Source organism: Lates calcarifer, unplaced genomic scaffold, assembly GCF_001640805.2.
Source record: "Lates calcarifer isolate ASB-BC8 unplaced genomic scaffold, TLL_Latcal_v3 _unitig_5681_quiver_3446, whole genome shotgun sequence".
In the NCBI taxonomy this organism is placed as follows: domain Eukaryota; kingdom Metazoa; phylum Chordata; class Actinopteri; family Centropomidae; genus Lates; species Lates calcarifer.
This window is the reverse complement of record NW_026117667.1, coordinates 1-22,645: the sequence shown is the minus strand read 5'-3', so window position 1 is coordinate 22,645 and position 22,645 is coordinate 1. Positions and strand designations below refer to the sequence as shown.

The 22,645-nt window shown below is 48.5% G+C and overlaps 34 non-coding genes and 1 pseudogene across 34 annotated transcripts; all 35 read left to right on the top strand.

The window, feature by feature from the left end:
- The first annotated feature begins 566 nt into the window (after positions 1-566).
- Positions 567-683, top strand: LOC127141711 (5S ribosomal RNA). The gene has a single exon (XR_007812219.1). It is a non-coding gene; the product is annotated as a 5S ribosomal RNA (ribosomal RNA).
- A 494-nt stretch (positions 684-1,177) lies between these two features.
- Positions 1,178-1,296, top strand: LOC127141710 (5S ribosomal RNA). The gene has a single exon (XR_007812218.1). It is a non-coding gene; the product is annotated as a 5S ribosomal RNA (ribosomal RNA).
- A 479-nt stretch (positions 1,297-1,775) lies between these two features.
- Positions 1,776-1,894, top strand: LOC127141709 (5S ribosomal RNA). Its single transcript, XR_007812217.1, has one exon. It is a non-coding gene; the product is annotated as a 5S ribosomal RNA (ribosomal RNA).
- A 473-nt stretch (positions 1,895-2,367) lies between these two features.
- Positions 2,368-2,486, top strand: LOC127141708 (5S ribosomal RNA). Its single transcript, XR_007812216.1, has one exon. It is a non-coding gene; the product is annotated as a 5S ribosomal RNA (ribosomal RNA).
- Positions 2,487-2,980: 494 nt separating this feature from the next.
- On the top strand, positions 2,981-3,099 carry LOC127141707 (5S ribosomal RNA). Its single transcript, XR_007812215.1, has one exon. It is a non-coding gene; the product is annotated as a 5S ribosomal RNA (ribosomal RNA).
- Positions 3,100-3,595: 496 nt separating this feature from the next.
- LOC127141720 (5S ribosomal RNA) lies at positions 3,596-3,713 on the top strand. Its single transcript, XR_007812228.1, has one exon. It is a non-coding gene; the product is annotated as a 5S ribosomal RNA (ribosomal RNA).
- Positions 3,714-4,192: 479 nt separating this feature from the next.
- On the top strand, positions 4,193-4,311 carry LOC127141706 (5S ribosomal RNA). The gene has a single exon (XR_007812213.1). It is a non-coding gene; the product is annotated as a 5S ribosomal RNA (ribosomal RNA).
- Positions 4,312-4,791: 480 nt separating this feature from the next.
- LOC127141719 (5S ribosomal RNA) lies at positions 4,792-4,909 on the top strand. Its single transcript, XR_007812227.1, has one exon. It is a non-coding gene; the product is annotated as a 5S ribosomal RNA (ribosomal RNA).
- A 494-nt stretch (positions 4,910-5,403) lies between these two features.
- LOC127141718 (5S ribosomal RNA) lies at positions 5,404-5,521 on the top strand. The gene has a single exon (XR_007812226.1). It is a non-coding gene; the product is annotated as a 5S ribosomal RNA (ribosomal RNA).
- A 493-nt stretch (positions 5,522-6,014) lies between these two features.
- On the top strand, positions 6,015-6,133 carry LOC127141705 (5S ribosomal RNA). Its single transcript, XR_007812212.1, has one exon. It is a non-coding gene; the product is annotated as a 5S ribosomal RNA (ribosomal RNA).
- A 480-nt stretch (positions 6,134-6,613) lies between these two features.
- On the top strand, positions 6,614-6,731 carry LOC127141717 (5S ribosomal RNA). Its single transcript, XR_007812225.1, has one exon. It is a non-coding gene; the product is annotated as a 5S ribosomal RNA (ribosomal RNA).
- A 493-nt stretch (positions 6,732-7,224) lies between these two features.
- Positions 7,225-7,343, top strand: LOC127141704 (5S ribosomal RNA). The gene has a single exon (XR_007812211.1). It is a non-coding gene; the product is annotated as a 5S ribosomal RNA (ribosomal RNA).
- Positions 7,344-7,827: 484 nt separating this feature from the next.
- LOC127141703 (5S ribosomal RNA) lies at positions 7,828-7,946 on the top strand. The gene has a single exon (XR_007812210.1). It is a non-coding gene; the product is annotated as a 5S ribosomal RNA (ribosomal RNA).
- Positions 7,947-8,421: 475 nt separating this feature from the next.
- On the top strand, positions 8,422-8,540 carry LOC127141700 (5S ribosomal RNA). The gene has a single exon (XR_007812208.1). It is a non-coding gene; the product is annotated as a 5S ribosomal RNA (ribosomal RNA).
- Positions 8,541-9,035: 495 nt separating this feature from the next.
- On the top strand, positions 9,036-9,154 carry LOC127141699 (5S ribosomal RNA). The gene has a single exon (XR_007812207.1). It is a non-coding gene; the product is annotated as a 5S ribosomal RNA (ribosomal RNA).
- Positions 9,155-9,649: 495 nt separating this feature from the next.
- Positions 9,650-9,768, top strand: LOC127141698 (5S ribosomal RNA). The gene has a single exon (XR_007812206.1). It is a non-coding gene; the product is annotated as a 5S ribosomal RNA (ribosomal RNA).
- Positions 9,769-10,248: 480 nt separating this feature from the next.
- LOC127141697 (5S ribosomal RNA) lies at positions 10,249-10,367 on the top strand. The gene has a single exon (XR_007812205.1). It is a non-coding gene; the product is annotated as a 5S ribosomal RNA (ribosomal RNA).
- Positions 10,368-10,862: 495 nt separating this feature from the next.
- Positions 10,863-10,981, top strand: LOC127141696 (5S ribosomal RNA). Its single transcript, XR_007812204.1, has one exon. It is a non-coding gene; the product is annotated as a 5S ribosomal RNA (ribosomal RNA).
- Positions 10,982-11,475: 494 nt separating this feature from the next.
- On the top strand, positions 11,476-11,594 carry LOC127141695 (5S ribosomal RNA). The gene has a single exon (XR_007812203.1). It is a non-coding gene; the product is annotated as a 5S ribosomal RNA (ribosomal RNA).
- Positions 11,595-12,441: 847 nt separating this feature from the next.
- On the top strand, positions 12,442-12,560 carry LOC127141694 (5S ribosomal RNA). The gene has a single exon (XR_007812202.1). It is a non-coding gene; the product is annotated as a 5S ribosomal RNA (ribosomal RNA).
- A 481-nt stretch (positions 12,561-13,041) lies between these two features.
- LOC127141714 (5S ribosomal RNA) lies at positions 13,042-13,160 on the top strand. The gene has a single exon (XR_007812222.1). It is a non-coding gene; the product is annotated as a 5S ribosomal RNA (ribosomal RNA).
- Positions 13,161-13,641: 481 nt separating this feature from the next.
- Positions 13,642-13,760, top strand: LOC127141693 (5S ribosomal RNA). The gene has a single exon (XR_007812201.1). It is a non-coding gene; the product is annotated as a 5S ribosomal RNA (ribosomal RNA).
- A 480-nt stretch (positions 13,761-14,240) lies between these two features.
- On the top strand, positions 14,241-14,357 carry LOC127141712 (5S ribosomal RNA). Its single transcript, XR_007812220.1, has one exon. It is a non-coding gene; the product is annotated as a 5S ribosomal RNA (ribosomal RNA).
- Positions 14,358-15,194: 837 nt separating this feature from the next.
- LOC127141692 (5S ribosomal RNA) lies at positions 15,195-15,313 on the top strand. Its single transcript, XR_007812200.1, has one exon. It is a non-coding gene; the product is annotated as a 5S ribosomal RNA (ribosomal RNA).
- A 482-nt stretch (positions 15,314-15,795) lies between these two features.
- Positions 15,796-15,913, top strand: LOC127141715 (5S ribosomal RNA). Its single transcript, XR_007812223.1, has one exon. It is a non-coding gene; the product is annotated as a 5S ribosomal RNA (ribosomal RNA).
- Positions 15,914-16,396: 483 nt separating this feature from the next.
- Positions 16,397-16,514, top strand: LOC127141721 (5S ribosomal RNA). The gene has a single exon (XR_007812229.1). It is a non-coding gene; the product is annotated as a 5S ribosomal RNA (ribosomal RNA).
- A 494-nt stretch (positions 16,515-17,008) lies between these two features.
- LOC127141691 (5S ribosomal RNA) lies at positions 17,009-17,127 on the top strand. Its single transcript, XR_007812199.1, has one exon. It is a non-coding gene; the product is annotated as a 5S ribosomal RNA (ribosomal RNA).
- An 813-nt stretch (positions 17,128-17,940) lies between these two features.
- LOC127141725 (5S ribosomal RNA) lies at positions 17,941-18,059 on the top strand. The gene has a single exon (XR_007812232.1). It is a non-coding gene; the product is annotated as a 5S ribosomal RNA (ribosomal RNA).
- A 482-nt stretch (positions 18,060-18,541) lies between these two features.
- On the top strand, positions 18,542-18,660 carry LOC127141724 (5S ribosomal RNA). The gene has a single exon (XR_007812231.1). It is a non-coding gene; the product is annotated as a 5S ribosomal RNA (ribosomal RNA).
- Positions 18,661-19,141: 481 nt separating this feature from the next.
- LOC127141713 (5S ribosomal RNA) lies at positions 19,142-19,260 on the top strand. Its single transcript, XR_007812221.1, has one exon. It is a non-coding gene; the product is annotated as a 5S ribosomal RNA (ribosomal RNA).
- Positions 19,261-19,755: 495 nt separating this feature from the next.
- On the top strand, positions 19,756-19,877 carry LOC127141722 (5S ribosomal RNA). Its single transcript, XR_007812230.1, has one exon. It is a non-coding gene; the product is annotated as a 5S ribosomal RNA (ribosomal RNA).
- An 864-nt stretch (positions 19,878-20,741) lies between these two features.
- Positions 20,742-20,860, top strand: LOC127141701 (5S ribosomal RNA). Its single transcript, XR_007812209.1, has one exon. It is a non-coding gene; the product is annotated as a 5S ribosomal RNA (ribosomal RNA).
- Positions 20,861-21,338: 478 nt separating this feature from the next.
- Positions 21,339-21,456, top strand: LOC127141716 (5S ribosomal RNA). The gene has a single exon (XR_007812224.1). It is a non-coding gene; the product is annotated as a 5S ribosomal RNA (ribosomal RNA).
- Positions 21,457-21,937: 481 nt separating this feature from the next.
- LOC127141690 (5S ribosomal RNA) lies at positions 21,938-22,056 on the top strand. Its single transcript, XR_007812198.1, has one exon. It is a non-coding gene; the product is annotated as a 5S ribosomal RNA (ribosomal RNA).
- Positions 22,057-22,549: 493 nt separating this feature from the next.
- Positions 22,550-22,645, top strand: LOC127141723 (uncharacterized; annotated as a pseudogene).

Genomic DNA, 22,645 nt, shown 5'->3' with positions numbered 1-22,645 from the left:
CTCGTCTGATCTCGGAAGCTAAGCAGGGTCGGGCCTGGTTAGTACTTGGATGGGAGACCGCCTGGGAATACCAGGTGCCGTAAGCTTTTTGTCCCTATCTTACAGCAGCAGAATGCCGCTTCCTCTGTAGTTGAGACAGGGCACGCCAAACTACTTTTATTTTGCAGCCTGTATTTCACGCTCTGTTTTGCACTTCTGTTTTATGTCACGTCGCTTTCGGCAATCGGGTATTAGGCGCTGGAAAGTCACCTCTGTAAAGTCTGCACTGCTGCCGAATGAATGAGCGCAGTCTGGGTTTTGGGCACAATGACCCAATACGTCGTCCACAAGGACGTGTGGCTCACCGATGTACGTTTTGAGCAATTTCGGACGAAAATGGACTTGGAACAGAGCCAAATGTTTGATCAGGCCATACGGAAAATTCTTGTTGGGTGGAGTAGTTATTTCTTAGTTTTGCTGTTGACTGTTAGAGAAAATCCCCATTATTGTTGATTGCTATGTGAAATAACAGATCTGCCAGTGTTATTTTGGCACGTATAAAGGGTCTGTCTTCAGCAGCCGCTGTGGCTTACGGCCACCACCCTGAGCGCGCCCGATCTCGTCTGATCTCGGAAGCTAAGCAGGGTCGGGCCTGGTTAGTACTTGGATGGGAGACCGCCTGGGAATACCAGGTGCCGTAAGCTTTTTGTCCCCATCTTTTCCTGCCTATCTTACAGCAGCAGAATGCCGCTTCCTCTGTAGTTGAGACAGGGCACGCCAAAACTACTTTTATTTTGCAGCCTGTATTTCACGCTCTGTTTTGCACTTCTGTTTTATGTCACGTCGCTTTCGGCAATCGGGTATAGGCGCTGGAAAGTCACCTCTGTAAAGTCTGCACTGCTGCCGAATGAATGAGCGCAGTCTGGGTTTTGGGCACAATGACCCAATACGTCGTCCACAAGGACGTGTGGCTCACCGATGTACGTTTTGAGCAATTTCGGACGAAAATGGACTTGGAACAGAGCCAAATGTTTGATCAGGCCATACGGAAAATTCTTGTTGGGTGGAGTAGTTATTTCTTAGTTTTGCTGTTGACTGTTAGAGAAAATCCCCATTATTGTTGATTGCTATGTGAAATAACAGATCTGCCAGTGTTATTTTGGCACGTATAAAGGGTCTGTCTTCAGCAGCCGCTGTGGCTTACGGCCACACCACCCTGAGCGCGCCCGATCTCGTCTGATCTCGGAAGCTAAGCAGGGTCGGGCCTGGTTAGTACTTGGATGGGAGACCGCCTGGGAATACCAGGTGCCGTAAGCTTTTTGTCCCCTATCTTACAGCAGCAGAATGCCGCTTCCTCTGTAGTTGAGACAGGGCACGCCAAACTACTTTTATTTTGCAGCCTGTATTTCACGCTCTGTTTTGCACTTCTGTTTTATGTCACGTCGCTTTCGGCAATCGGGTATTAGGCGCTGGAAAGTCACCTCTGTAAAGTCTGCACTGCTGCCGAATGAATGAGCGCAGTCTGGGTTTTGGGCACAATGACCCAATACGTCGTCCACAAGGACGTGTGGCTCACCGATGTACGTTTTGAGCAATTTCGGACGAAAATGGACTTGGAACAGAGCCAAATGTTTGATCAGGCCATACGGAAAATTCTTGTTGGTGGAGTAGTTATTTCTTAGTTTTGCTGTTGACTGTTAGAGAAAATCCCCATTATTGTTGATTGCTATGTGAAATAACAGATCTGCCAGTGTTATTTGGCACGTATAAAGGGTCTGTCTTCAGCAGCCGCTGTGGCTTACGGCCACACCACCCTGAGCGCGCCCGATCTCGTCTGATCTCGGAAGCTAAGCAGGGTCGGGCCTGGTTAGTACTTGGATGGGAGACCGCCTGGGAATACCAGGTGCCGTAAGCTTTTTGTCCCATCTTACAGCAGAATGCCGCTTCCCTGTAGTTGAGACAGGGCACGCCAAAACTACTTTTATTTTGCAGCCTGTATTTCACGCTCTGTTTGCACTTCTGTTTTATGTCACGTCGCTTTCGGCAATCGGGTATTAGGCGCTGGAAAGTCACCTCTGTAAAGTCTGCACTGCTGCCGAATGAATGAGCGCAGTCTGGGTTTTGGGCAATGACCCAATACGTCGTCCACAAGGACGTGTGGCTCACCGATGTACGTTTTGAGCAATTTCGGACGAAAATGGACTTGGAACAGAGCCAAATGTTTGATCAGGCCATACGGAAAATTCTTGTTGGGTGGAGTAGTTATTTCTTAGTTTTGCTGTTGACTGTTAGAGAAAATCCCCATTATTGTTGATTGCTATGTGAAATAACAGATCTGCCAGTGTTATTTTGGCACGTATAAAGGGTCTGTCTTCAGCAGCCGCTGTGGCTTACGGCCACACCACCCTGAGCGCGCCCGATCTCGTCTGATCTCGGAAGCTAAGCAGGGTCGGGCCTGGTTAGTACTTGGATGGGAGACCGCCTGGGAATACCAGGTGCCGTAAGCTTTTTGTCCCCATCTTTTCCTGCCTATCTTACAGCAGCAGAATGCCGCTTCCTCTGTAGTTGAGACAGGGCACGCCAAAACTACTTTTATTTTGCAGCCTGTATTTCACGCTCTGTTTTGCACTTCTGTTTTATGTCACGTCGCTTTCGGCAATCGGGTATTAGGCGCTGGAAAGTCACCTCTGTAAAGTCTGCACTGCTGCCGAATGAATGAGCGCAGTCTGGGTTTTGGGCACAATGACCCAATACGTCGTCCACAAGGACGTGTGGCTCACCGATGTACGTTTTGAGCAATTTCGGACGAAAATGGACTTGGAACAGAGCCAAATGTTTGATCAGGCCATACGGAAAATTCTTGTTGGGTGGAGTAGTTATTTCTTAGTTTTGCTGTTGACTGTTAGAGAAAATCCCCATTATTTTGATTGCTATGTGAAATAACAGATCTGCCAGTGTTATTTTGGCACGTATAAAGGGTCTGTCTTCAGCAGCCGCTGTGGCTTACGGCCACACCACCCTGAGCGCGCCCGATCTCGTCTGATCTCGGAAGCTAAGCAGGGTCGGGCCTGGTTAGTACTTGGATGGGAGACCGCCTGGGAATACCAGGTGCCGTAAGCTTTTTGTCCCCATCTTTTCCTGCCTATCTTACAGCAGCAGAATGCCGCTTCCTCTGTAGTTGAGACAGGGCACGCCCAAAACTACTTTTATTTTGCAGCCTGTATTTCACGCTCTGTTTTGCACTTCTGTTTTATGTCACGTCGCTTTCGGCAATCGGGTATTAGGCGCTGGAAAGTCACCTCTGTAAAGTCTGCACTGCTGCCGAATGAATGAGCGCAGTCTGGGTTTTGGGCACAATGACCCAATACGTCGTCCACAAGGACGTGTGGCTCACCGATGTACGTTTTGAGCAATTTCGGACGAAAATGGACTTGGAACAGAGCCAAATGTTTGATCAGGCCATACGGAAAATTCTTGTTGGGTGGAGTAGTTATTTCTTAGTTTTGCTGTTGACTGTTAGAGAAAATCCCCATTATTGTTGATTGCTATGTGAAATAACAGATCTGCCAGTGTTATTTTGGCACGTATAAAGGGTCTGTCTTCAGCAGCCGCTGTGGCTTACGGCCACACCACCCTGAGCGCGCCGATCTCGTCTGATCTCGGAAGCTAAGCAGGGTCGGGCCTGGTTAGTACTTGGATGGGAGACCGCCTGGGAATACCAGGTGCCGTAAGCTTTTTTGTCCCTATCTTACAGCAGCAGAATGCCGCTTCCTCTGTAGTTGAGACAGGGCACGCCAAAACTACTTTTATTTTGCAGCCTGTATTTCACGCTCTGTTTTGCACTTCTGTTTTATGTCACGTCGCTTTCGGCAATCGGGTATTAGGCGCTGGAAAGTCACCTCTGTAAAGTCTGCACTGCTGCCGAATGAATGAGCGCAGTCTGGGTTTTGGCACAATGACCCAATACGTCGTCCACAAGGACGTGTGCTCACCGATGTACGTTTTGAGCAATTTCGGACGAAAATGGACTGGAACAGAGCCAAATGTTTGATCAGGCCATACGGAAAATTCTTGTTGGGTGGAGTAGTTATTTCTTAGTTTTGCTGTTGACTGTTAGAGAAAATCCCCATTATTGTTGATTGCTATGTGAAATAACAGATCTGCCAGTGTTATTTTGGCACGTATAAAGGGTCTGTCTTCAGCAGCCGCTGTGGCTTACGGCCACACCACCCTGAGCGCGCCCGATCTCGTCTGATCTCGGAAGCTAAGCAGGGTCGGGCCTGGTTAGTACTTGGATGGGAGACCGCCTGGGAATACCAGGTGCCGTAAGCTTTTTGTCCCTATCTTACAGCAGCAGAATGCCGCTTCCTCTGTAGTTGAGACAGGGCACGCCAAAACTACTTTTATTTTGCAGCCTGTATTTCACGCTCTGTTTTGCACTTCTGTTTTATGTCACGTCGCTTTCGGCAATCGGGTATAGGCGCTGGAAAGTCACCTCTGTAAAGTCTGCACTGCTGCCGAATGAATGAGCGCAGTCTGGGTTTTGGGCACAATGACCCAATACGTCGTCCACAAGGACGTGTGGCTCACCGATGTACGTTTTGAGCAATTTCGGACGAAAATGGACTTGGAACAGAGCCAAATGTTTGATCAGGCCATACGGAAAATTCTTGTTGGGTGGAGTAGTTATTTCTTAGTTTTGCTGTTGACTGTTAGAGAAAATCCCCATTATTGTTGATTGCTATGTGAAATAACAGATCTGCCAGTGTTATTTTGGCACGTATAAAGGGTCTGTCTTCAGCAGCCGCTGTGGCTTACGGCCACACCACCCTGAGCGCGCCGATCTCGTCTGATCTCGGAAGCTAAGCAGGGTCGGGCCTGGTTAGTACTTGGATGGGAGACCGCCTGGGAATACCAGGTGCCGTAAGCTTTTGTCCCCATCTTTTCCTGCCTATCTTACAGCAGCAGAATGCCGCTTCCTCTGTAGTTGAGACAGGGCACGCCAAAACTACTTTTATTTTGCAGCCTGTATTTCACGCTCTGTTTTGCACTTCTGTTTTATGTCACGTCGCTTTCGGCAATCGGGTATTAGGCGCTGGAAAGTCACCTCTGTAAAGTCTGCACTGCTGCCGAATGAATGAGCGCAGTCTGGGTTTTGGGCACAATGACCCAATACGTCGTCCACAAGGACGTGTGGCTCACCGATGTACGTTTTGAGCAATTTCGGACGAAAATGGACTTGGAACAGAGCCAAATGTTTGATCAGGCCATACGGAAAATTCTTGTTGGGTGGAGTAGTTATTTCTTAGTTTTGCTGTTGACTGTTAGAGAAAATCCCCATTATTGTTGATTGCTATGTGAAATAACAGATCTGCCAGTGTTATTTTGGCACGTATAAAGGGTCTGTCTTCAGCAGCCGCTGTGGCTTACGGCCACACCACCCTGAGCGCGCCGATCTCGTCTGATCTCGGAAGCTAAGCAGGGTCGGGCCTGGTTAGTACTTGGATGGGAGACCGCCTGGGAATACCAGGTGCCGTAAGCTTTTTGTCCCATCTTTTCCTGCCTATCTTACAGCAGCAGAATGCCGCTTCCTCTGTAGTTGAGACAGGGCACGCCAAACTACTTTTATTTTGCAGCCTGTATTTCACGCTCTGTTTTGCACTTCTGTTTTATGTCACGTCGCTTTCGGCAATCGGGTATTAGGCGCTGGAAAGTCACCTCTGTAAAGTCTGCACTGCTGCCGAATGAATGAGCGCAGTCTGGGTTTTGGGCACAATGACCCAATACGTCGTCCACAAGGACGTGTGGCTCACCGATGTACGTTTTGAGCAATTTCGGACGAAAATGGACTTGGAACAGAGCCAAATGTTTGATCAGGCCATACGGAAAATTCTTGTTGGGTGGAGTAGTTATTTCTTAGTTTTGCTGTTGACTGTTAGAGAAAATCCCCATTATTGTTGATTGCTATGTGAAATAACAGATCTGCCAGTGTTATTTTGGCACGTATAAAGGGTCTGTCTTCAGCAGCCGCTGTGGCTTACGGCCACACCACCCTGAGCGCGCCCGATCTCGTCTGATCTCGGAAGCTAAGCAGGGTCGGGCCTGGTTAGTACTTGGATGGGAGACCGCCTGGGAATACCAGGTGCCGTAAGCTTTTTGTCCCTATCTTACAGCAGCAGAATGCCGCTTCCTCTGTAGTTGAGACAGGGCACGCCAAAACTACTTTTATTTTGCAGCCTGTATTTCACGCTCTGTTTTGCACTTCTGTTTTATGTCACGTCGCTTTCGGCAATCGGGTATAGGCGCTGGAAAGTCACCTCTGTAAAGTCTGCACTGCTGCCGAATGAATGAGCGCAGTCTGGGTTTTGGGCACAATGACCCAATACGTCGTCCACAAGGACGTGTGGCTCACCGATGTACGTTTTGAGCAATTTCGGACGAAAATGGACTTGGAACAGAGCCAAATGTTTGATCAGGCCATACGGAAAATTCTTGTTGGGTGGAGTAGTTATTTCTTAGTTTTGCTGTTGACTGTTAGAGAAAATCCCCATTATTGTTGATTGCTATGTGAAATAACAGATCTGCCAGTGTTATTTTGGCACGTATAAAGGGTCTGTCTTCAGCAGCCGCTGTGGCTTACGGCCACACCACCCTGAGCGCGCCGATCTCGTCTGATCTCGGAAGCTAAGCAGGGTCGGGCCTGGTTAGTACTTGGATGGGAGACCGCCTGGGAATACCAGGTGCCGTAAGCTTTTTGTCCCATCTTTTCCTGCCTATCTTACAGCAGCAGAATGCCGCTTCCTCTGTAGTTGAGACAGGGCACGCCAAAACTACTTTTATTTTGCAGCCTGTATTTCACGCTCTGTTTTGCACTTCTGTTTTATGTCACGTCGCTTTCGGCAATCGGTATTAGGCGCTGGAAAGTCACCTCTGTAAAGTCTGCACTGCTGCCGAATGAATGAGCGCAGTCTGGGTTTTGGGCACAATGACCCAATACGTCGTCCACAAGGACGTGTGGCTCACCGATGTACGTTTTGAGCAATTTCGGACGAAAATGGACTTGGAACAGAGCCAAATGTTTGATCAGGCCATACGGAAAATTCTTGTTGGGTGGAGTAGTTATTTCTTAGTTTTGCTGTTGACTGTTAGAGAAAATCCCCATTATTGTTGATTGCTATGTGAAATAACAGATCTGCCAGTGTTATTTTGGCACGTATAAAGGGTCTGTCTTCAGCAGCCGCTGTGGCTTACGGCCACACCACCCTGAGCGCGCCCGATCTCGTCTGATCTCGGAAGCTAAGCAGGGTCGGGCCTGGTTAGTACTTGGATGGGAGACCGCCTGGGAATACCAGGTGCCGTAAGCTTTTTGTTCTTTTCCTGCCTATCTTACAGCAGCAGAATGCCGCTTCCTCTGTAGTTGAGACAGGGCACGCCAAAACTACTTTTATTTTGCAGCCTGTATTTCACGCTCTGTTTTGCACTTCTGTTTTATGTCACGTCGCTTTCGGCAATCGGGTATAGGCGCTGGAAAGTCACCTCTGTAAAGTCTGCACTGCTGCCGAATGAATGAGCGCAGTCTGGTTTTGGGCACAATGACCCAATACGTCGTCCACAAGGACGTGTGGCTCACCGATGTACGTTTTGAGCAATTTCGGACGAAAATGGACTTGGAACAGAGCCAAATGTTTGATCAGGCCATACGGAAAATTGTTGGTGGAGTAGTTATTTCTTAGTTTTGCTGTTGACTGTTAGAGAAAATCCCCATTATTGTTGATTGCTATGTGAAATAACAGATCTGCCAGTGTTATTTTGGCACGTATAAAGGGTCTGTCTTCAGCAGCCGCTGTGGCTTACGGCCACACCACCCTGAGCGCGCCCGATCTCGTCTGATCTCGGAAGCTAAGCAGGGTCGGGCCTGGTTAGTACTTGGATGGGAGACCGCCTGGGAATACCAGGTGCCGTAAGCTTTTTGCCTATCTTACAGCAGCAGAATGCCGCTTCCTCTGTAGTTGAGACAGGGCACGCCAAAACTACTTTTATTTTGCAGCCTGTATTTCACGCTCTGTTTTGCACTTCTGTTTTATGTCACGTCGCTTTCGGCAATCGGGTATTAGGCGCTGGAAAGTCACCTCTGTAAAGTCTGCACTGCTGCCGAATGAATGAGCGCAGTCTGGGTTTTGGGCACAATGACCCAATACGTCGTCCACAAGGACGTGTGGCTCACCGATGTACGTTTTGAGCAATTTCGGACGAAAATGGACTTGGAACAGAGCCAAATGTTTGATCAGGCCATACGGAAAATTCTTGTTGGAGTAGTTATTTCTTAGTTTTGCTGTTGACTGTTAGAGAAAATCCCCATTATTGTTGATTGCTATGTGAAATAACAGATCTGCCAGTGTTATTTTGGCACGTATAAAGGGTCTGTCTTCAGCAGCCGCTGTGGCTTACGGCCACACCACCCTGAGCGCGCCCGATCTCGTCTGATCTCGGAAGCTAAGCAGGGTCGGGCCTGGTTAGTACTTGGATGGGAGACCGCCTGGGAATACCAGGTGCCGTAAGCTTTTTGTCCCCATCTTTTCCTGCCTATCTTACAGCAGCAGAATGCCGCTTCCTCTGTAGTTGAGACAGGGCACGCCAAAACTACTTTTATTTTGCAGCCTGTATTTCACGCTCTGTTTTGCACTTCTGTTTTATGTCACGTCGCTTTCGGCAATCGGGTATTAGGCGCTGGAAAGTCACCTCTGTAAAGTCTGCACTGCTGCCGAATGAATGAGCGCAGTCTGGGTTTTGGGCACAATGACCCAATACGTCGTCCACAAGGACGTGTGGCTCACCGATGTACGTTTTGAGCAATTTCGGACGAAAATGGACTTGGAACAGAGCCAAATGTTTGATCAGGCCATACGGAAAATTCTTGTTGGGTGGAGTAGTTATTTCTTAGTTTTGCTGTTGACTGTTAGAGAAAATCCCCATTATTGTTGATTGCTATGTGAAATAACAGATCTGCCAGTGTTATTTTGGCACGTATAAAGGGTCTGTCTTCAGCAGCCGCTGTGGCTTACGGCCACACCACCCTGAGCGCGCCCGATCTCGTCTGATCTCGGAAGCTAAGCAGGGTCGGGCCTGGTTAGTACTTGGATGGGAGACCGCCTGGGAATACCAGGTGCCGTAAGCTTTTTGTCCCCATCTTTTCCTGCCTATCTTACAGCAGCAGAATGCCGCTTCCTCTGTAGTTGAGACAGGGCACGCCAAAACTACTTTTTTTTTGCAGCCTGTATTTCACGCTCTGTTTTGCACTTCTGTTTTATGTCACGTCGCTTTCGGCAATCGGGTATTAGGCGCTGGAAAGTCACCTCTGTAAAGTCTGCACTGCTGCCGAATGAATGAGCGCAGTCTGGGTTTTGGGCACAATGACCCAATACGTCGTCCACAAGGACGTGTGGCTCACCGATGTACGTTTTGAGCAATTTCGGACGAAAATGGACTTGGAACAGAGCCAAATGTTTGATCAGGCCATACGGAAAATTCTTGTTGGGTGGAGTAGTTATTTCTTAGTTTTGCTGTTGACTGTTAGAGAAAATCCCCATTATTGTTGATTGCTATGTGAAATAACAGATCTGCCAGTGTTATTTTGGCACGTATAAAGGGTCTGTCTTCAGCAGCCGCTGTGGCTTACGGCCACACCACCCTGAGCGCGCCCGATCTCGTCTGATCTCGGAAGCTAAGCAGGGTCGGGCCTGGTTAGTACTTGGATGGGAGACCGCCTGGGAATACCAGGTGCCGTAAGCTTTTTGTCCCTATCTTACAGCAGCAGAATGCCGCTTCCTCTGTAGTTGAGACAGGGCACGCCAAAACTACTTTTATTTTGCAGCCTGTATTTCACGCTCTGTTTTGCACTTCTGTTTTATGTCACGTCGCTTTCGGCAATCGGGTATAGGCGCTGGAAAGTCACCTCTGTAAAGTCTGCACTGCTGCCGAATGAATGAGCGCAGTCTGGGTTTTGGGCACAATGACCCAATACGTCGTCCACAAGGACGTGTGGCTCACCGATGTACGTTTTGAGCAATTTCGGACGAAAATGGACTTGGAACAGAGCCAAATGTTTGATCAGGCCATACGGAAAATTCTTGTTGGGTGGAGTAGTTATTTCTTAGTTTTGCTGTTGACTGTTAGAGAAAATCCCCATTATTGTTGATTGCTATGTGAAATAACAGATCTGCCAGTGTTATTTTGGCACGTATAAAGGGTCTGTCTTCAGCAGCCGCTGTGGCTTACGGCCACACCACCCTGAGCGCGCCCGATCTCGTCTGATCTCGGAAGCTAAGCAGGGTCGGGCCTGGTTAGTACTTGGATGGGAGACCGCCTGGGAATACCAGGTGCCGTAAGCTTTTTGTCCCCATCTTTTCCTGCCTATCTTACAGCAGCAGAATGCCGCTTCCTCTGTAGTTGAGACAGGGCACGCCAAAACTACTTTTATTTTGCAGCCTGTATTTCACGCTCTGTTTTGCACTTCTGTTTTATGTCACGTCGCTTTCGGCAATCGGGTATTAGGCGCTGGAAAGTCACCTCTGTAAAGTCTGCACTGCTGCCGAATGAATGAGCGCAGTCTGGGTTTTGGGCACAATGACCCAATACGTCGTCCACAAGGACGTGTGGCTCACCGATGTACGTTTTGAGCAATTTCGGACGAAAATGGACTTGGAACAGAGCCAAATGTTTGATCAGGCCATACGGAAAATTCTTGTTGGGTGGAGTAGTTATTTCTTAGTTTTGCTGTTGACTGTTAGAGAAAATCCCCATTATTGTTGATTGCTATGTGAAATAACAGATCTGCCAGTGTTATTTTGGCACGTATAAAGGGTCTGTCTTCAGCAGCCGCTGTGGCTTACGGCCACACCACCCTGAGCGCGCCCGATCTCGTCTGATCTCGGAAGCTAAGCAGGGTCGGGCCTGGTTAGTACTTGGATGGGAGACCGCCTGGGAATACCAGGTGCCGTAAGCTTTTTGTCCCCATCTTTTCCTGCCTATCTTACAGCAGCAGAATGCCGCTTCCTCTGTAGTTGAGACAGGGCACGCCAAAACTACTTTTATTTTGCAGCCTGTATTTCACGCTCTGTTTTGCACTTCTGTTTTATGTCACGTCGCTTTCGGCAATCGGGTATTAGGCGCTGGAAAGTCACCTCTGTAAAGTCTGCACTGCTGCCGAATGAATGAGCGCAGTCTGGGTTTTGGGCACAATGACCCAATACGTCGTCCACAAGGACGTGTGGCTCACCGATGTACGTTTTGAGCAATTTCGGACGAAAATGGACTTGGAACAGAGCCAAATGTTTGATCAGGCCATACGGAAAATTCTTGTTGGGTGGAGTAGTTTTTCTTAGTTTTGCTGTTGACTGTTAGAGAAAATCCCCATTATTGTTGATTGCTATGTGAAATAACAGATCTGCCAGTGTTATTTTGGCACGTATAAAGGGTCTGTCTTCAGCAGCCGCTGTGGCTTACGGCCACACCACCCTGAGCGCGCCCGATCTCGTCTGATCTCGGAAGCTAAGCAGGGTCGGGCCTGGTTAGTACTTGGATGGGAGACCGCCTGGGAATACCAGGTGCCGTAAGCTTTTTGTCCCCATCTTTTCCTGCCTATCTTACAGCAGCAGAATGCCGCTTCCTCTGTAGTTGAGACAGGGCACGCCAAAACTACTTTTATTTTGCAGCCTGTATTTCACGCTCTGTTTTGCACTTCTGTTTTATGTCACGTCGCTTTCGGCAATCGGGTATTAGGCGCTGGAAAGTCACCTCTGTAAAGTCTGCACTGCTGCCGAATGAATGAGCGCAGTCTGGGTTTTGGGCACAATGACCCAATACGTCGTCCACAAGGACGTGTGGCTCACCGATGTACGTTTTGAGCAATTTCGGACGAAAATGGACTTGGAACAGAGCCAAATGTTTGATCAGGCCATACGGAAAATTCTTGTTGGGTGGAGTAGTTATTTCTTAGTTTTGCTGTTGACTGTTAGAGAAAATCCCCATTATTGTTGATTGCTATGTGAAATAACAGATCTGCCAGTGTTATTTTGGCACGTATAAAGGGTCTGTCTTCAGCAGCCGCTGTGGCTTACGGCCACACCACCCTGAGCGCGCCGATCTCGTCTGATCTCGGAAGCTAAGCAGGGTCGGGCCTGGTTAGTACTTGGATGGGAGACCGCCTGGAATTGCCGTAAAGGGCAAGGACGTGTGGCTCACCGATGTACGTTTTGAGCAATTTCGGACGAAAATGGACTTGGAACAGAGCCAAATGTTTGATCAGGCCATACGGAAAATTCTTGTTGGGTGGAGTAGTTATTTCTTAGTTTTGCTGTTGACTGTTAGAGAAAATCCCCATTATTGTTGATTGCTATGTGAAATAACAGATCTGCCAGTGTTATTTTGGCACGTATAAAGGGTCTGTCTTCAGCAGCCGCTGTGGCTTACGGCCACACCACCCTGAGCGCGCCCGATCTCGTCTGATCTCGGAAGCTAAGCAGGGTCGGGCCTGGTTAGTACTTGGATGGGAGACCGCCTGGGAATACCAGGTGCCGTAAGCTTTTTCTGCCTATCTTACAGCAGCAGAATGCCGCTTCCTCTGTAGTTGAGACAGGGCACGCCAAAACTACTTTTATTTTGCAGCCTGTATTTCACGCTCTGTTTTGCACTTCTGTTTTATGTCACGTCGCTTTCGGCAATCGGGTATTAGGCGCTGGAAAGTCACCTCTGTAAAGTCTGCACTGCTGCCGAATGAATGAGCGCAGTCTGGGTTTTGGGCACAATGACCCAATACGTCGTCCACAAGGACGTGTGGCTCACCGATGTACGTTTTGAGCAATTTCGGACGAAAATGGACTTGGAACAGAGCCAAATGTTTGATCAGGCCATACGGAAAATTCTTGTTGGGTGGAGTAGTTATTTCTTAGTTTTGCTGTTGACTGTTAGAGAAAATCCCCATTATTGTTGATTGCTATGTGAAATAACAGATCTGCCAGTGTTATTTTGGCACGTATAAAGGGTCTGTCTTCAGCAGCCGCTGTGGCTTACGGCCACACCACCCTGAGCGCGCCCGATCTCGTCTGATCTCGGAAGCTAAGCAGGGTCGGGCCTGGTTAGTACTTGGATGGGAGACCGCCTGGGAATACCAGGTGCCGTAAAGCTTTTCCTGCCTATCTTACAGCAGCAGAATGCCGCTTCCTCTGTAGTTGAGACAGGGCACGCCCAAACTACTTTTATTTTGCAGCCTGTATTTCACGCTCTGTTTTGCACTTCTGTTTTATGTCACGTCGCTTTCGGCAATCGGGTATTAGCGCTGGAAAGTCACCTCTGTAAAGTCTGCACTGCTGCCGAATGAATGAGCGCAGTCTGGGTTTTGGGCACAATGACCCAATACGTCGTCCACAAGGACGTGTGGCTCACCGATGTACGTTTTGAGCAATTTCGGACGAAAATGGACTTGGAACAGAGCCAAATGTTTGATCAGGCCATACGGAAAATTCTTGTTGGGTGGAGTAGTTATTTCTTAGTTTTGCTGTTGACTGTTAGAGAAAATCCCCATTATTGTTGATTGCTATGTGAAATAACAGATCTGCCAGTGTTATTTTGGCACGTATAAAGGGTCTGTCTTCAGCAGCCGCTGTGGCTTACGGCCACACCACCCTGAGCGCGCCCGATCTCGTCTGATCTCGGAAGCTAAGCAGGGTCGGGCCTGGTTAGTACTTGGATGGGAGACCGCCTGGGAATACCAGGTGCCGTAAGCTTTTTGGCCTATCTTACAGCAGCAGAATGCCGCTTCCTCTGTAGTTGAGACAGGGCACGCCAAAACTACTTTTATTTTGCAGCCTGTATTTCACGCTCTGTTTTGCACTTCTGTTTTATGTCACGTCGCTTTCGGCAATCGGGTATTAGGCGCTGGAAAGTCACCTCTGTAAAGTCTGCACTGCTGCCGAATGAATGAGCGCAGTCTGGGTTTTGGGCACAATGACCCAATACGTCGTCCACAAGGACGTGTGGCTCACCGATGTACGTTTTGAGCAATTTCGGACGAAAATGGACTTGGAACAGAGCCAAATGTTTGATCAGGCCATACGGAAAATTCTTGTTGGGTGGAGTAGTTATTTCTTAGTTTTGCTGTTGACTGTTAGAGAAAATCCCCATTATTGTTGATTGCTATGTGAAATAACAGATCTGCCAGTGTTATTTTGGCACGTATAAAGGGTCTGTCTTCAGCAGCCGCTGTGGCTTACGGCCACACCACCCTGAGCGCCCGATCTCGTCTGATCTCGGAAGCTAAGCAGGGTCGGGCCTGGTTAGTACTTGGATGGGAGACCGCCTGGGAATACCAGGTGCCGTAAGCTTTTTGTCCCCATCTTTTCCTGCCTATCTTACAGCAGCAGAATGCCGCTTCCTCTGTAGTTGAGACAGGGCACGCCAAAACTACTTTTATTTTGCAGCCTGTATTTCACGCTCTGTTTTGCACTTCTGTTTTATGTCACGTCGCTTTCGGCAATCGGGTATTAGGCGCTGGAAAGTCACCTCTGTAAAGTCTGCACTGCTGCCGAATGAATGAGCGCAGTCTGGGTTTTGGGCACAATGACCCAATACGTCGTCCACAAGGACGTGTGGCTCACCGATGTACGTTTTGAGCAATTTCGGACGAAAATGGACTTGGAACAGAGCCAAATGTTTGATCAGGCCATACGGAAAATTCTTGTTGGTGGAGTAGTTATTTCTTAGTTTTGCTGTTGACTGTTAGAGAAAATCCCCATTATTGTTGATTGCTATGTGAAATAACAGATCTGCCAGTGTTATTTTGGCACGTATAAAGGGTCTGTCTTCAGCAGCCGCTGTGGCTTACGGCCACACCACCCTGAGCGCGCCCGATCTCGTCTGATCTCGGAAGCTAAGCAGGGTCGGGCCCAGGACGTGGGCACAATGACCCAATACGTCGTCCACAAGGACGTGTGGCTCACCGATGTACGTTTTGAGCAATTTCGGACGAAAATGGACTTGGAACAGAGCCAAATGTTTGATCAGGCCATACGGAAAATTCTTGTTGGGTGGAGTAGTTATTTCTTAGTTTTGCTGTTGACTGTTAGAGAAAATCCCCATTATTGTTGATTGCTATGTGAAATAACAGATCTGCCAGTGTTATTTTGGCACGTATAAAGGGTCTGTCTTCAGCAGCCGCTGTGGCTTACGGCCACACCACCCTGAGCGCGCCCGATCTCGTCTGATCTCGGAAGCTAAGCAGGGTCGGGCCTGGTTAGTACTTGGATGGGAGACCGCCTGGGAATACCAGGTGCCGTAAGCTTTTCCTGCCTATCTTACAGCAGCAGAATGCCGCTTCCTCTGTAGTTGAGACAGGGCACGCCAAAACTACTTTTATTTTGCAGCCTGTATTTCACGCTCTGTTTTGCACTTCTGTTTTATGTCACGTCGCTTTCGGCAATCGGGTATTAGGCGCTGGAAAGTCACCTCTGTAAAGTCTGCACTGCTGCCGAATGAATGAGCGCAGTCTGGGTTTTGGGCACAATGACCCAATACGTCGTCCACAAGGACGTGTGGCTCACCGATGTACGTTTTGAGCAATTTCGGACGAAAATGGACTTGGAACAGAGCCAAATGTTTGATCAGGCCATACGGAAAATTCTTGTTGGGTGGAGTAGTTTATTTCTTAGTTTTGCTGTTGACTGTTAGAGAAAATCCCCATTATTGTTGATTGCTATGTGAAATAACAGATCTGCCAGTGTTATTTTGGCACGTATAAAGGGTCTGTCTTCAGCAGCCGCTGTGGCTTACGGCCACACCACCCTGAGCGCGCCCGATCTCGTCTGATCTCGGAAGCTAAGCAGGGTCGGGCCTGGTTAGTACTTGGATGGAGACCGCCTGGGAATACCAGGTGCCGTAAGCTTTTTTCCTGCCTATCTTACAGCAGCAGAATGCCGCTTCCTCTGTAGTTGAGACAGGGCACGCCCAAACTACTTTTATTTTGCAGCCTGTATTTCACGCTCTGTTTTGCACTTCTGTTTTATGTCACGTCGCTTTCGGCAATCGGGTATTAGGCGCTGGAAAGTCACCTCTGTAAAGTCTGCACTGCTGCCGAATGAATGAGCGCAGTCTGGGTTTTGGGCACAATGACCCAATACGTCGTCCACAAGGACGTGTGGCTCACCGATGTACGTTTTGAGCAATTTCGGACGAAAATGGACTTGGAACAGAGCCAAATGTTTGATCAGGCCATACGGAAAATTCTTGTTGGGTGGAGTAGTTATTTCTTAGTTTTGCTGTTGACTGTTAGAGAAAATCCCCATTATTGTTGATTGCTATGTGAAATAACAGATCTGCCAGTGTTATTTTGGCACGTATAAAGGGTCTGTCTTCAGCAGCCGCTGTGGCTTACGGCCACACCACCTGAGCGCGCCCGATCTCGTCTGATCTCGGAAGCTAAGCAGGGTCGGGCCTGGTTAGTACTTGGATGGGAGACCGCCTGGGAATACCAGGTGCCGTAAGCTTTTTGTCCCCATCTTTTCCTGCCTATCTTACAGCAGCAGAATGCCGCTTCCTCTGTAGTTGAGACAGGGCACGCCAAAACTACTTTTATTTTGCAGCCTGTATTTCACGCTCTGTTTTGCACTTCTGTTTTATGTCACGTCGCTTTCGGCAATCGGGTATAGGCGCTGGAAAGTCACCTCTGTAAAGTCTGCACTGCTGCCGAATGAATGAGCGCAGTCTGGGTTTTGGGCACAATGACCCAATACGTCGTCCACAAGGACGTGTGGCTCACCGATGTACGTTTTGAGCAATTTCGGACGAAAATGGACTTGGAACAGAGCCAAATGTTTGATCAGGCCATACGGAAAATTCTTGTTGGGTGGAGTAGTTATTTCTTAGTTTTGCTGTTGACTGTTAGAGAAAATCCCCATTATTGTTGATTGCTATGTGAAATAACAGATCTGCCAGTGTTATTTTGGCACGTATAAAGGGTCTGTCTTCAGCAGCCGCTGTGGCTTACGGCCACACCACCCTGAGCGCGCCCGATCTCGTCTGATCTCGGAAGCTAAGCAGGGTCGGGCCTGGTTAGTACTTGGATGGGAGACCGCCTGGGAATACCAGGTGCCGTAAGCTTTTTGTCCCTATCTTACAGCAGCAGAATGCCGCTTCCTCTGTAGTTGAGACAGGGCACGCCAAAACTACTTTTATTTTGCAGCCTGTATTTCACGCTCTGTTTTGCACTTCTGTTTTATGTCACGTCGCTTTCGGCAATCGGTATTAGGCGCTGGAAAGTCACCTCTGTAAAGTCTGCACTGCTGCCGAATGAATGAGCGCAGTCTGGGTTTTGGGCACAATGACCCAATACGTCGTCCACAAGGACGTGTGGCTCACCGATGTACGTTTTGAGCAATTTCGGACGAAAATGGACTTGGAACAGAGCCAAATGTTTGATCAGGCCATACGGAAAATTCTTGTTGGGTGGAGTAGTTATTTCTTAGTTTTGCTGTTGACTGTTAGAGAAAATCCCCATTATTTTGATTGCTATGTGAAATAACAGATCTGCCAGTGTTATTTTGGCACGTATAAAGGGTCTGTCTTCAGCAGCCGCTGTGGCTTACGGCCACACCACCCTGAGCGCGCCGATCTCGTCTGATCTCGGAAGCTAAGCAGGGTCGGGCCACATGGTAAAGCACAATCAATAGTCCACAAGGACGTGTGGCTCACCGATGTACGTTTTGAGCAATTTCGGACGAAAATGGACTTGGAACAGAGCCAAATGTTTGATCAGGCCATACGGAAAATTCTTGTTGGGTGGAGTAGTTATTTCTTAGTTTTGCTGTTGACTGTTAGAGAAAATCCCCATTATTGTTGATTGCTATGTGAAATAACAGATCTGCCAGTGTTATTTTGGCACGTATAAAGGGTCTGTCTTCAGCAGCCGCTGTGGCTTACGGCCACACCACCCTGAGCGCGCCCGATCTCGTCTGATCTCGGAAGCTAAGCAGGGTCGGGCCTGGTTAGTACTTGGATGGGAGACCGCCTGGGAATACCAGGTGCCGTAAGCTTTGTTTGCCTATCTTACAGCAGCAGAATGCCGCTTCCTCTGTAGTTGAGACAGGGCACGCCAAAACTACTTTTATTTTGCAGCCTGTATTTCACGCTCTGTTTTGCACTTCTGTTTTATGTCACGTCGCTTTCGGCAATCGGGTATTAGGCGCTGGAAAGTCACCTCTGTAAAGTCTGCACTGCTGCCGAATGAATGAGCGCAGTCTGGGTTTTGGGCACAATGACCCAATACGTCGTCCACAAGGACGTGTGGCTCACCGATGTACGTTTTGAGCAATTTCGGACGAAAATGGACTTGGAACAGAGCCAAATGTTTGATCAGGCCATACGGAAAATTCTTGTTGGGTGGGAGTAGTTATTTCTTAGTTTTGCTGTTGACTGTTAGAGAAAATCCCCATTATTGTTGATTGCTATGTGAAATAACAGATCTGCCAGTGTTATTTTGGCACGTATAAAGGGTCTGTCTTCAGCAGCCGCTGTGGCTTACGGCCACACCACCCTGAGCGCGCCCGATCTCGTCTGATCTCGGAAGCTAAGCAGGGTCGGGCCTGGTTAGTACTTGGATGGGAGACCGCCTGGGAATACCAGGTGCCGTAAGCTTTTCCTGCCTATCTTACAGCAGCAGAATGCCGCTTCCTCTGTAGTTGAGACAGGGCACGCCAAAACTACTTTTATTTTGCAGCCTGTATTTCACGCTCTGTTTTGCACTTCTGTTTTATGTCACGTCGCTTTCGGCAATCGGGTATTAGGCGCTGGAAAGTCACCTCTGTAAAGTCTGCACTGCTGCCGAATGAATGAGCGCAGTCTGGGTTTTGGGCACAATGACCCAATACGTCGTCCACAAGGACGTGTGGCTCACCGATGTACGTTTTGAGCAATTTCGGACGAAAATGGACTTGGAACAGAGCCAAATGTTTGATCAGGCCATACGGAAAATTCTTGTTGGGTGGAGTAGTTATTTCTTAGTTTTGCTGTTGACTGTTAGAGAAAATCCCCATTATTGTTGATTGCTATGTGAAATAACAGATCTGCCAGTGTTATTTTGGCACGTATAAAGGGTCTGTCTTCAGCAGCCGCTGTGGCTTACGGCCACACCACCCTGAGCGCGCCCGATCTCGTCTGATCTCGGAAGCTAAGCAGGGTCGGGCCTGGTTAGTACTTGGATGGGAGACCGCCTGGGAATACCAGGTGCCGTAAGCTTTTTGTCCCCATCTTTTCCTGCCTATCTTACAGCAGCAGAATGCCGCTTCCTCTGTAGTTGAGACAGGGCACGCCAAAACTACTTTTATTTTGCAGCCTGTATTTCACGCTCTGTTTTGCACTTCTGTTTTATGTCACGTCGCTTTCGGCAATCGGGTATTAGGCGCTGGAAAGTCACCTCTGTAAAGTCTGCACTGCTGCCGAATGAATGAGCGCAGTCTGGGTTTTGGGCACAATGACCCAATACGTCGTCCACAAGGACGTGTGGCTCACCGATGTACGTTTTGAGCAATTTCGGACGAAAATGGACTTGGAACAGAGCCAAATGTTTGATCAGGCCATACGGAAAATTCTTGTTGGGTGGAGTAGTTATTTCTTAGTTTTGCTGTTGACTGTTAGAGAAAATCCCCATTATTGTTGATTGCTATGTGAAATAACAGATCTGCCAGTGTTATTTTGGCACGTATAAAGGGTCTGTCTTCAGCAGCCGCTGTGGCTTACGGCCACACCACCCTGAGCGCGCCCGATCTCGTCTGATCTCGGAAGCTAAGCAGGGTCGGGCCTGGGTTAGTACTTGGATGGGAGAGACCGCCTGGGAATACCAGGTGCCGTAAGCTTTTTGTCCCCATCTTTTCCTGCCTATCTTACAGCAGCAGAATGCCGCTTCCTCTGTAGTTGAGACAGGGCACGCCAAAACTACTTTTATTTTGCAGCCTGTATTTCACGCTCTGTTTTGCACTTCTGTTTTATGTCACGTCGCTTTCGGCAATCGGGTATTAGGCGCTGGAAAGTCACCTCTGTAAAGTCTGCACTGCTGCCGAATGAATGAGCGCAGTCTGGGTTTTGGCACAATGACCCAATACGTCGTCCACAAGGACGTGTGGCTCACCGATGTACGTTTTGAGCAATTTCGGACGAAAATGGACTTGGAACAGAGCCAAATGTTTGATCAGGCCATACGGAAAATTCTTGTTGGGTGGAGTAGTTATTTCTTAGTTTTGCTGTTGACTGTTAGAGAAAATCCCCATTATTGTTGATTGCTATGTGAAATAACAGATCTGCCAGTGTTATTTTGGCACGTATAAAGGGTCTGTCTTCAGCAGCCGCTGTGGCTTACGGCCACACCACCCTGAGCGCGCCCGATCTCGTCTGATCTCGGAAGCTAAGCAGGGTCGGGCCTGGTTAGTAATGGAGACGCCGCAGTTGCCGGGTTTGGGCACAATGACCCAATACGTCGTCCACAAGGACGTGTGGCTCACCGATGTACGTTTTGAGCAATTTCGGACGAAAATGGACTTGGAACAGAGCCAAATGTTTGATCAGGCCATACGGAAAATTCTTGTTGGGTGGAGTAGTTATTTCTTAGTTTTGCTGTTGACTGTTAGAGAAAATCCCCATTATTGTTGATTGCTATGTGAAATAACAGATCTGCCAGTGTTATTTTGGCACGTATAAAGGGTCTGTCTTCAGCAGCCGCTGTGGCTTACGGCCACACCACCCTGAGCGCGCCCGATCTCGTCTGATCTCGGAAGCTAAGCAGGGTCGGGCCTGGTTAGTACTTGGATGGGAGACCGCCTGGGAATACCAGGTGCCGTAAGCTTTTCCTGCCTATCTTACAGCAGCAGAATGCCGCTTCCTCTGTAGTTGAGACAGGGCACGCCAAAACTACTTTTATTTTGCAGCCTGTATTTCACGCTCTGTTTTGCACTTCTGTTTTATGTCACGTCGCTTTCGGCAATCGGGTATTAGGCGCTGGAAAGTCACCTCTGTAAAGTCTGCACTGCTGCCGAATGAATGAGCGCAGTCTGGGTTTTGGGCACAATGACCCAATACGTCGTCCACAAGGACGTGTGGCTCACCGATGTACGTTTTGAGCAATTTCGGACGAAAATGGACTTGGAACAGAGCCAAATGTTTGATCAGGCCATACGGAAAATTCTTGTTGGGTGGAGTTATTTCTTAGTTTTGCTGTTGACTGTTAGAGAAAATCCCCATTATTGTTGATTGCTATGTGAAATAACAGATCTGCCAGTGTTATTTTGGCACGTATAAAGGGTCTGTCTTCAGCAGCCGCTGTGGCTTACGGCCACACCACCCTGAGCGCGCCCGATCTCGTCTGATCTCGGAAGCTAAGCAGGGTCGGGCCTGGTTAGTACTTGGATGGGAGACCGCTGGGAATACCAGGTGCCGTAAGCTTTTCCTGCCTATCTTACAGCAGCAGAATGCCGCTTCCTCTGTAGTTGAGACAGGGCACGCCCAAACTACTTTTATTTTGCAGCCTGTATTTCACGCTCTGTTTTGCACTTCTGTTTTATGTCACGTCGCTTTCGGCAATCGGGTATTAGGCGCTGGAAAGTCACCTCTGTAAAGTCTGCACTGCTGCCGAATGAATGAGCGCAGTCTGGGTTTTGGGCACAATGACCCAATACGTCGTCCACAAGGACGTGTGGCTCACCGATGTACGTTTTGAGCAATTTCGGACGAAAATGGACTTGGAACAGAGCCAAATGTTTGATCAGGCCATACGGAAAATTCTTGTTGGGTGGAGTAGTTATTTCTTAGTTTTGCTGTTGACTGTTAGAGAAAATCCCCATTATTGTTGATTGCTATGTGAAATAACAGATCTGCCAGTGTTATTTTGGCACGTATAAAGGGTCTGTCTTCAGCAGCCGCTGTGGCTTACGGCCACACCACCCTGAGCGCGCCCGATCTCGTCTGATCTCGGAAGCTAAGCAGGGTCGGGCCTGGTTAGTACTTGGATGGGAGACCGCCTGGGAATACCAGGTGCCGTAAGCTTTTTGTCCCATCTTTTCCTGCCTATCTTACAGCAGCAGAATGCCGCTTCCTCTGTAGTTGAGACAGGGCACGCCAAAACTACTTTTATTTTGCAGCCTGTATTTCACGCTCTGTTTTGCACTTCTGTTTTATGTCACGTCGCTTTCGGCAATCGGGTATCAGGCGCTGGAAAGTCACCTCTGTAAAGTCTGCACTGCTGCCGAATGAATGAGCGCAGTCTGGGTTTTGGGCACAATGACCCAATACGTCGTCCACAAGGACGTGTGGCTCACCGATGTACGTTTTGAGCAATTTCGGACGAAAATGGACTTGGAACAGAGCCAAATGTTTGATCAGGCCATACGGAAAATTCTTGTTGGGTGGAGTAGTTATTTCTTAGTTTTGCTGTTGACTGTTAGAGAAAATCCCCATTATTGTTGATTGCTATGTGAAATAACAGATCTGCCAGTGTTATTTTGGCACGTATAAAGGGTCTGTCTTCAGCAGCGCTGTGGCTTACGGCCACACCACCCTGAGCGCGCCCGATCTCGTCTGATCTCGGAAGCTAAGCAGGGTCGGGCCTGGTTAGTACTTGGATGGGAGACCGCCT